The following is an 11391-nucleotide window of genomic DNA, read 5'->3' on the forward strand; positions in this document are numbered from 1 at the left end:
CAAGCAGAGCCACAGCCAGCCATCTCAGCCCAATCTCACTCTAGCTTTCGAGCAGAATGAATTGCAATGGGGAGGTAGTGTGCAACATAGCTGAGTATTTTAAACTTCACTTTGAAAGGCGGACATTTTTAACCTGGCTTTTCAGAAAACAACACAGTCAGAGTTACAGGCAATGCCATGGGAAAGATAGCAGTGCATGGTTTTCCAAAGAAAAAAATAGGGAGAAAAGCAGCAGAGAATGAAGAGAAAATGCCACCTGCTAGAGTAACCAGATGATCAACAGCTATTTGAGCCTCACTGCAGCAGTAGGCTCACAAAGGGTAATGTAAAACTCAATCCGTATATTGAGATAAAAGTTAACAGAGTAGATGGATAAAGAAGATCCTTTTGACTCTACCAAAGTCATTAATATGGCAGAGATACATGTATTTAAAAAATAAAAATAAAAAGTAGTTCAAATACAGAAGGGCGACAGCTCATTTTTCTCTCCATGCACTTTTGTCTTTGCATGCTCTCCAGCCTGAGCCTCAGTCTATGGTGTGGTGTGGACTTGCCTGATCTACAGAGTGACGATGTAAAACAGGCAACAAAGTCCACCAGGAAGAGACTTTGCCAATTGGAAATATCCAGTGCAAACCAACAGTAAATAATCTGTTCATTAAATCACTGATGACATTAAATAAAAGGAAATGTGTGTCACAGCATGTAAAAGCAGTGGGGAAAAAAAAAAGTACACACAGATAGAAGCTGTTGGAGGAAGGCAACACAAATGCACACAAATGCAGGCAAACCCTCGCCCATTTCCTAAACAAAAGATGATCTAATAAATATGAAGAACACATCCAGGTTTCTTTCAGCAGAACAGCACTACAAACAGCTTCAGTCCTTCAGCCTTCTGGATGTAAAGGACAAGGAGGATATAGGGTTCAACATGAGCAGTTTTTATGGCAGGGCTAGTCAAGACACTGAGAGACAGGTGTGCTGTAGTCAGCATTTACTATGGCTCCTTCTGGCTGTTACTTCACCTAGGTTGCTACTTCATGGGGCAGTAAAATGACATTTACCAGCCCCTGCCAGGCCCACCACTTCCAGCACAGGATGTACTTGAGCTGGATACTGTTGAGGGCGAGGAGACTAGTTGGAGGCAATATTGCTGTGTGCTTGCTTTATTCACGTACCTTTTCTCAGGCATTGGATGCCAGCTCAGGGGTTCTGGTCTGGAAAGCTTTTGTGCTGACAATTAAGGACCTTTTGATGAGGCAGGATACGGCCATGGCACACAATAAGCTCTGCAAGGTGCCAAGTAATCCTAGGACCCACAGCACAGACAGGGGGTTGGTCTCCCAAGAGCCCCACATAGCGGCAGGTGAATGGTTGGGGACATTCATGGGTGCCGAAGTGCCCCAACTGCAAGTCTCCATATGGCAAAAGTACCCCACACAAGGAAGCTGCCACTTCAGTTTCATGGGAGCCTGCAGTCACAGAGGAACAGCTAACAAAAGGCAGTGACAAAAGGAGGGCCCACATGTGGTGGTACGGACAAAGAGGCAGCCTGGGGAGTTGAGGCAGAAAACCTGCTCATTTGTCAGATGAGGAGTGCAGGCAGCAGAACTGGAAACACCTCCTGTGGTTCCCTGAAGCTGTAGCTGCTGGAAGAGGGCAGGGGCCAAATCACCCGCCTCTCTCATGCTTTGAGATGTGCAGTCTGCAGCAAGTGTTGGGAAAGGAGACAGCCCTGCTCCAGCTGAGCTCACACTTCCTGCAGGAGCTTTAATAAGGAGCCTGGTCGGCAGGAGAGGAGGGGAAGGGAAGCCACAGAACAGCCCTGATTTACCTGTAAAAATCCTCCAGTGGGACCTGACATCTCAGTGAGGGTGGAGAGTGCTGTGGTGCAAGTGAAGAGCCTGGCTTCTTTCTTCATGGCTCGAAATGTGCCCAAGAGCCTGCGCCCACAGCTCTGCACTTCGAAGATGACTGCAGCTGCCTTTGGCCCATCTCTGCTTTTAGTTTTCTGAAGAGCAGTGCAAACCAGTGAAGAAGTCCAGTAATGGATATTGATGGCTGTTGGCTGCAGTTTGATCACAGGATGGCTTGCCTGTGACAGGCCACGAAGGCAGTCAATGCAGATGATGGCATTTCCAGCCAGGAGCTGCAGAGAAATCAAATCTGCTAAAGAGACATTTATACCCTCCAAGTGAAAACAAAGCAAAGTGGCTGCAGCTTTTAGCGAATTGCTGAGAGATCAATTCTTAATGTTTTCTACAGATTATAGACGGAATGAAATGCCTGCCAGGGAAGAACATACATAGGCAACAGTCGCTTGATGGGGATTGTGGAAGGGGAGGACTAAAGCCATATTTCTTTACCACTCAGGTGTTTATCGTGGAAACCAGTTAGCTGGAAAAGTCGATGCAACCACAAAGTTAGCACATCCACCCATCCCTGTGGAGGAGGCTGCAGCTCCACGACTTAAGTTGTATTAGATGCTCCCAAAGCAGAATACGAGGAGGATGAAATAACAGCAGAGCTCAAGCTAGAGCTGAGCACGGGGTGTATAAGGAGTCACTTAGTCACAGAAAAATGCATCCTCTTGTAATGTCAAGACAAATTTAGCCCATGGTTTCACCTGAAACAAAATGTCAAAGGGAGTTTGTTGGTGGTTTTGCAATATTTTTTATTACTTCAACATTTCAGGCAAGACTTATAAGCTGACTTGAAAACAATTTCTGAAACAATAGGTTATGGGAAAAGAGCATCCTTATGCCATACCAAGTGAATTAGGTGATACTGGAGGCAACCTACCAACCCTCTTTCATTTGGTTGAAAGCTAGGTCTTAAAATCATGGGCCTCCTACCAGTTCCTCAGTGACACTGATACTGAGTGGGACACCTTCAATTTTTTTCCCTTTGAAGATGCTTGGAAGCAGACTGGAAAATTCAGATGCATGTGCTATACACATGATGATAGCATAATCCTCTCCTGTTTTCTTGCTCAGTGAATATTCAAGTTGGACAATTCAGCATTCAAGAGAGATACTCCTCCCTTCTACACTCTAGCTACCGTAGGGGATTTTCTCCACTCTAAGTACCAAAGCCTTCAAGTGGTCAGGGGCTCCACGGTACACACCATGTCTCAGAGAACAGGGAGTAGGGCTGGGCTGGTGGCAGAGCAGGGATGCAATGGGCAATGCCATAACTGCACCTTCTGCCATGGTACTTGTCCTGCCCTGTGGTGTACAAATTGCCCAACAGCCTCAGATCCAGCAGAACCACAATCTCAGGCAATGTTGACAGGAGTTTCATTTGATCTGCCTGTGAGGCACGGTTTGGGCAGCTAGCCCTACAACTTGGCATTTAGGATATTTTTGTGAGAGGAAAACCTGGGGATTGAAGAGCAGTTGGAGTCTTCCACATAAATATTGGAAGTTTCCACTGTTGGGTGCCAAGGGGGATCTCCTCTGAGTTTTGTGAACACTGTAGCAGTTACCCTGCATGAGTTTATTTCCACATTGCTTTCATGTTCTTCAGAAATGCCCGAAATCGGTATGAAATGTTTTATTCAACCTGAAACAAAACTTCTCCTACTTGCCATGCAGTCTGAAAAATTCTGGTTTCATGTCAATCCAAAACGTTTTAACCAAATTTATTTATTTATTTATTTTTAAATTGCCAGCAGAGCTTTCTTCCACATAGGATCATTCATTCATTCATGCAGCTCTAGTTAAAATAAATATCACTAGCCCATTGCTAAGAACATTAGCATGGATGCTCGACTTTCTAGGTCCAAAATCTTTACAAAAAAAACACAGGAGATTGATTTCTCATGCTGGAGCACACACACATATCCATTCTGCTTTGTGCTGCCATTTGACACCAAAAGCAAAGGTAGATTTGGAAAATGCAGGCCAGAGAGCAGAAAGTCCTCCAGAATGAACCAAGTTCTTTGAGCTCAGCAGCATCAGTGTGTGTTACTATCAGCTTGTCCTTTCTCTGCAGGCAGGGAAAGAAAGGTCTGTGGGCTGTGTATTCTACTTGGATGGGCACTGAGCACTTTCTATCTACAGCATCTGCCTACAATTCATTTTATGACAAATTTAAATGAATTGTGCATTTCTGCTTCTGCCCAGAGCAAATGGCCACACTTTGTCCAGCAGTGGTTTGCATTCTTCAGAAAATTACCAAAGAAACCATCTGCACCATAAAAACTGCTCCAAAGGGCCAAATTCTAATCTCAGTGAATTAAAGCCCTATTTCAGTAGGATCAGAATTGGCCAAAATTAATGAACTTCATCTGTCTCAGAATCCTGTGGTGTCTGGATTAGAGATGGAGTGAGACAGCACATTTGCCCTCTCATCTTTACACCTAAATGGAGGATTCAGCAAACTGAGCGGAGGTGTGCCATTTGAGGCCACAGCAGACCTGCCTACTTTCCTCCTCACACATTGAGATGAAATCAATGTTTTCCATTTATCACCAAGCTCAATCACTTACCTTGATGATAACTTTAAAGGTGATGCTTCCCTGGAAGTTTGGAACTGATGATGCACAGAGTTTTAAGGATCCCGTGTCACAGGTGACCAGAGCTGAGGTTGGGCGTGAGTGTCTTCAGAGCAGGATTCTCAAAGACAAGCTTCACACTTTGGCTGCCACTGCAAAGGTTCCTTGGTAGGAGCACAAAGTAGCCCTGGTGCATCTGGAAACCCCCTTCTTTTCCTTTGCATAATTTATTAAAACATAAATTATGCAGACAATATAAAGATATAGGAAAATATGTGTGCATAAGTGTCTAATTCCCCAGTGTTACCCACATAATCAAAGGAAAATCACTATGGACTTTGCACACAGTCATGCAGGAATATGTTGCTTCTTCTTTATTAATGAAGCACATGATGGAGCAAGTAGTCATACACAGGTAAAGAAAGTAGACTGTTTATGAAGATAAAATAAATAGATGGCATCTTCTCTGTAGCAAAATGAGAGTATCCAGATCTTCTTACTTTCACAATTGTTGTTCAACAGTATACTTAAGAGCAGTATTAAACTAAAAAGCACCTAATTTCACTTCATCTGATTTAAAATGCATCGTGGTGCATCTGAGCTGCTGTCTAATCCTTTTGTTTGAGATGTTCTACATTAGTGAGCCACTTTTGATTCATGTGCTAACAATCCCCCTTAAGGCAGGTAATTCACAATGATGTTCACGATGTGCAAAGTGGTGCTCTGGTTCCCACAGACAAAAGTCAGTAAACTTTAAATCCCAGGGAGCCTAAACTTATTTTGCATAAATTGCCCGCACAGGAGGGGAGCTGAAATCTCTTTGTATGCATATCCTGTATCAACCTAGAATTCAAATATTTTTATTTTTTTTTTTTAGAACAGTGGGAATGCCGATTAGAGGCAATCACAGTAGAAAGCAAAGGTTGCAACCAATTATGAGTACAAACAAAAGAGAATGCGAATGACATCACTTTAACCTTTATCCAGCCAGCCACATCCTACTGCAGCATATTTTCAATTAAATATTTCTTAGAGAAACAATTAACAGAATGTAAATATATATTTTATTAAATATTATTCTTCCACAGATTACATTTTTTTTTTCTTGCTACAGTAGATGTAATTTACTTCTGTAGAAAGAATAGGTTTTAAACCTAAAACTGCTGATTTTTCCAACTGTAAATTGGACCTTCATGCTATTGGGAACTAAAATTTCAATCCTTCCACTATTAGGCAGGGTATGTCCTTAAAACTTCTTGAGATAACTCTAATGATTTAATACTGAACATAGGTAAGTGTTCAACTTCCTTTTTTTCTGAACTGTGTTGCTTAGACAATCAAATTTCTTTTTCTCAGTAATACATGTAGCAGTATTCATAACAGAAAAAAAAAAAAAAAGTCATCACATAAAGGTAAAAAGATGACCATGAACCAATACTACCAGTAACATCTGCAAATATGTTTAAACAGGACAAAATATAAATTTTATCACCAGTTATGCGTGTAGCCATTGCAACCTCTTTTATAATTAACAAATTATAGTGCTATCAAGTGTGACTTCCCACTTGCATAAGCCATTGACATTCACAAAGTGACATCTAGCCTCAAGCTCCAATTTGTTTTTAAACTGAAGTGTCTATCTTAGCACATCATATGAGATAAAGTCCTAACACTACAGAAATCAACACCAAAAAAAATAAAAAAAATAATCAAGATTGCCAGGATTCCAACTGATTTCAAACTTGATTAAAAACACACCTCTCCTGCATGAGTGGTACTATGGCCAATTAAGTCATTATTTTCTTTAGAAAGTATATATCCTATTTGTAGCCTGAATTTACTTAGTGTCTCCTACAGCCAGTGAAGTTTGTATCCTCTTTGGTTACATTGCTAATGATGATCAGTAAGTCATTCTTTCATGGGGAAATGTTTTCTAGATACTTAATTATGAACTAACAGCAAAAGTATGAAAGTGTTTGTGGACTTGAAATACTGTGTCAAAACTGTGAAATATTCAAATATTTGAGGATAGTATTTTGGCCAGTATCACATCTAACAACAAGCCCATGGTGTCTGAAATCAAAATAATCGTACTAATGTCCAGCATCTACACTGCCTTGTGGCTGCACACACTGGAAAATTACATTGGCTCCCAGCTGTATGGCAAAGAGATGAGAATCCCTGAGGTCTCCAGCCCCACAGTCATTCAGCTGGAGATGGCACAGAGCTGAGAAACTTCAGCTCCTGGCAATCCACAGGTGAAGGGAGTTAATTGAAAGTTAAGTATTTCTCTCCTGATAAATCAAGGTTTTTCAAAGATATTGAATTATCTTGTGTTGGGGAAAACTTCCAACCAACTCTAATTAGACAGTGCAAATTAAGTTAAGGAAAGCAATTTAATTGAAAGAAAGTACAAGGAGGTTTGGGAGATTTGGGGAAGTGCTGAGGGCCACCTCAAAAGAAAAAAACATGCACACGGCTACAACACTGATTTTTCTGTTGGGACACTGCAGTACTGGGGGCAAGTCAGAAAAATAACTAGTGTGAATTTCGTTTTTTTTTAACCTGCTTCGCATCCTGTAGCTAGGGGTGTTGCAGGCTGATCCCTCGTCTGTTAATCACTTGCTTAGAAGACTGCTGCTAGAGAACACAGACGGCTGTAGGGGGGAGGGTAAACCAGGTAGAGACTGAGGATCACATGAGAAGAGATATTTAAAGGCACCTTTTCCTTCTATCTTTGTAGTAAACATCCAAGTTAAAAAATAAAATAAAACAAAAAAGCCCACCTAAGGCCATTCCTCTAACTCAGGCTCCAGAAATATGTTTAAAATAACTTGGTTGCAATTTGTTTTTTCTCTGTATGGAAGAAAATAATAAAAGAACCAGGTCTCAGGCACGTGTAGCTTTGATACTGTGTTTTATGGGTGGCATGACGTCCAACTCCAGTTTCAGGTGCTCACACACAAGCACAAATGCCTGTTACTGCACCAGCTGTTGCATAGATGTATTTGAATATGTGTTACGGATCTGAGGCGGTATCATAAATATGACTGAAGGTGTTCAAATTTATGGGTGTTGCACTTGAGCTGCTGGGTTGTAGCAAAGTACCTTCAAACATGTGTTGAGCTGGTAGAAACCCTGGTCTCGCTCATGGGTAACAGTTTTTGCATGGAAAAGAGGAAGGTTTTTTTGGGGGTAGGAGGGAGAAGTCCCCTATGGCTCTTAGCACAAGCAGCTGGCTGCCAGCTTGCACCTGCAGAACCTCTCTGCCATGCTGTATACATTTCAAAGACACACTTTTGGGACCAGGTAGATGTGAGGAGCACAAGGAACAGGGGCTGTCTGAGCATACGGAGCCCTGTGTCTGCTCTGCCCCTTGCTACCATGCAGGTCTAAACAAGCCCGGAGCCGCAGCTGAGGCAAAAAGGGCCCACATTCACAGAGGGATTCTGTCAAATGTTCCAAAAAATGTCAGTGAACATTTTTTGCAGGTGTGATGGGAGTGGGTGGGCCGGTTCTCCCATCGGGGCCCCCTCTGAGCTGGGCAGGCTGCGGCTGCTTGCCGGGCCTGGGCTGCGGCCCAGCTGAGAGACAAACGAGCAGGGTCTTGGTGTTGCTAGTAACGGTATCTTCTGGCACAGCAGACTTTCCACTCAGAGGTGCCATTTTCTGTGGGATAGCCCCTGAACGTCGCTTCAGTTTAAGGTTCCTTCTCCTCGGTGGGCCTCCTTCATGCCTTGTGTGCAACATTTCTGTGGCCTTCCCACCGTGACTCTGAGCCTGCGCCACTGGGCCTGAGCCAGCAGGGCTGCTGAGAAATGGCTGTTTGTTCAAAACAGGGCACCTGAAGTGATGTTCAGCAAGCCCAGCAAATGTAAATGTGCTCCTTGTTTGTTACTGGCACATTCTTGTACCAGACAGATTCCTGCAGTCAAAATATTTTGGTGAGAAGCGAGTGCAGCAGCCAGTTTTACAGATGTAGGAATTCACTGAGCTCAATTTTTTGAAGGGCACTGCAGGCTTCTCTTCATAAAGTTACTTTATACCTGGTACATTCATATCAGGCAGATGGGATGAGAGAAAACAGAAGTGAACAAATGATGTGCTGTGTCACAGAGGTTGTAGTTTGATTTATGCACAGTAACAAACACCACACTAATAAGTAGCAGCTGAGAGTCCTGATGGCAGGAGGCAAAGCTGGCTTTAACTCCAATTTGTCATCAGTCCTCCAGTAAGAGGCTTGTGTCATTTCCAGACTCTGGCTCCTTTCTTTCTCTTGTTTTAGTGTCTCCTCCAACCTATGTGGCACTGCTGCTTCCCGCAGAACGGGTGCTTGTCACCAGCCTCCTCTCCCCAAAACCAGGTATTTTTCACATTTTTTTTTATTTCTGCAGTGCTAGTGCAGGAAACCAAGCTGACTAAACATTGCAGGAACATGCTGAAGTGTTCAAAGCTCTGCATTATTACGGAAGGTGAGTGTATAGCACGCTTCCTCATATTTAGGGACTTGTAAGGGCTCATCTAAAACCCTCTTAGACTCTTCCCTTTCCTTTGATCGTCCTAATTGGTTGTCCTAAATCTAAGTTACAGTTTCCTTGGGGAAAGGGCTTGGAATGATATCCAAATGTCCCCTTCTCACGTGGGGGTCAGAAAAGAGCAGCCCAGTTAACAAACAGGAGGGTGAATATTCAGCTGATTTCTAAAACAAGGAAACTTGCCTGTGACCTAAGGACTACCAGGTTCATGGCCCTGTCCCCAGACAGCACACACATCTCTGTCTAGTGCCCTCTCTCCTGCTTCCTCCACCTCCAGTCCTGCTGCACCGACAGATGTTGTGTTTGAGCAGAGATCAAAAAAAGCAGCTGGAGCTGAGGAGCAGCAAAGGGCCAGGCTGCCGCATGCTGCCAAACGGAGCTCACTCATGGCTGTCTCTGAGCTGGCAGAGGAGTGAGATACCTGTGACTTCTAATGGAGTTGCTCCAAAATTACGGGTTCCTGCTAAAGGATTAGTCCCTCGGCATGCACGAGTGCAAGCTAAATAACAGCCAGTGGGTGAAAACACTGCCATTTCCAAATGCATGCAGGCATTTCTAGAAAGGACATAGTTGATGTGGGAGAGCAGAAGTGCAGTTCTTCCATGATTCACATCTCCGCCAAAGAGGCAGTAGTACTCCAAAATGTGCTGGGCTGCTCTCCGAGGGCTCAGTAGATAGACAAGCACTTGTGGCAGCCGGCAAAGTACATAAAAAGGGAATGTTAGGGCTATACTACTTTGCATGTATTAAATGTAATGGGCCAGAACAGCACACTGGGAGAGGGGGGGGGGCATTTCTATAGAAAAACAAATAAACAAACAAAAACTAAAAAGCAGAAAAATCACTTTTGCTTTACTGTTTGTATTGCATGCATATAGAAGGGCACCTAAAAGTCTCTAAAAAGCTTGACAGTTTTATCTACGTCTCCTGATGCACCCAAGTCCATATTTATGGTATTTCCCAGGGAAGCTGACACGGGGGTACATGCAATGTCTTCTGCTTCCCACTGACATGATGCCAATCATATGGTCAATGAAAAGCTCTTTGTAGTTGACCAGAGCATATTGTCATATAATAATATATTGATATCTTTCCATCTGTCTTTACTTGTTTTGAACACAGAAGTTTTATGCTTTTCTGCTGTGATAAACCATTCTAGAAAAGTATCTTGAATGCTGTCTTCACTAAACACTAGATAAAGTAATCTGTTGGCTGCTTGTGCCCATGAAAAGCTTTGAAAATAGAGAGCTGAATCTGTGCCTTGGTTTTGGGGGTTGTTTTTTTTCCCCATCCACAAAATGTGTATCTTTCTATCTTCACGGTATATCCCAGGGCTGTGTGTACAGCTCATTTCATTAATGTATGAATATCTCTGAGCTCCTCAGGTGGAAGCTGGGGGCAAACTATTATAATTAGCTGGATTGTAAGCTGCACACCTACCCTTTTGATGGTAAAGTAAATCTGCACTGCAATCCTAATTCCAGTTGAAAGGTGAGGCTGCAATGTTTCTATGATAAAACTCCTAAGGCTTCAAGACGTTACTAGGGTGTATAGCACTGCAACGTTTTGTTGCATAGCCCTTCAAGCTGTTACGTCTTTATGTGCATCACCATATCGATCCCTGGAAAATTAATTTAAAAATACATTTGATTTTAGTTTAGCAGTTCTTTCCAGGCAGTGCATCCCCAGCAATCACTACCAGGCCCTCTGGGAAACAGGAGAAAAGGAAAAGAAAGGAACATTTTTTGGAATCCCTTTCTCTCACCCAACTCAGTACCAGCCAGCGCAGGCAATAACGAAGGGGCTGCAGGACTGCTCTCTGCTATTATTGTGCCTGGCTCGCTCTCAGCATGACTCACTGCAGACAATATGTAGCACCACTCGCAAGGGGAATGAACAGTAAATACTTGGCCCTGGATTTTTTTTAATCTCCTCATTTTTTTTTCCTCTCTGATTTGTATCCCTTTATCCTCGCCCATGTGCTATATAAGCTTCTCAAATCTAATGTCCATAACACCACCCCCCACTGGTAGCAGCAAGTCCTTCCACTGCTGTAGGGTTTACTTTGCAAAGGTTTACAAGGAAAGACATTATTTAGAAACTGTATGTGTTAACCTAGTGGCACAAGGTTGTTCCAGCAGCTTCCCTTGCTGTTTTTTTTTTTTTTCTTCTTGTTTTTGTTTTTCTTGTTTTTTTCTTTTTTTTTTTTTTCTTTTTTTTTTTTTCTCAGGGGAGGGGTGGCTGCTATTGTAGCAAGTGCATCTCTTGCTTTGCTGCAGCAGCCAGGCTTGCTTAGAAAGAAAGCCTTGGGGCTAAAAAGGCTAGGAGTGCAGCCAAGGGGGTAAGGAGACGGTTTTA

The sequence above is a fragment of the Anas platyrhynchos genome, chromosome 2 (genome assembly GCF_047663525.1).
Source record: "Anas platyrhynchos isolate ZD024472 breed Pekin duck chromosome 2, IASCAAS_PekinDuck_T2T, whole genome shotgun sequence".
Lineage (NCBI taxonomy): Eukaryota > Metazoa > Chordata > Aves > Anseriformes > Anatidae > Anas > Anas platyrhynchos.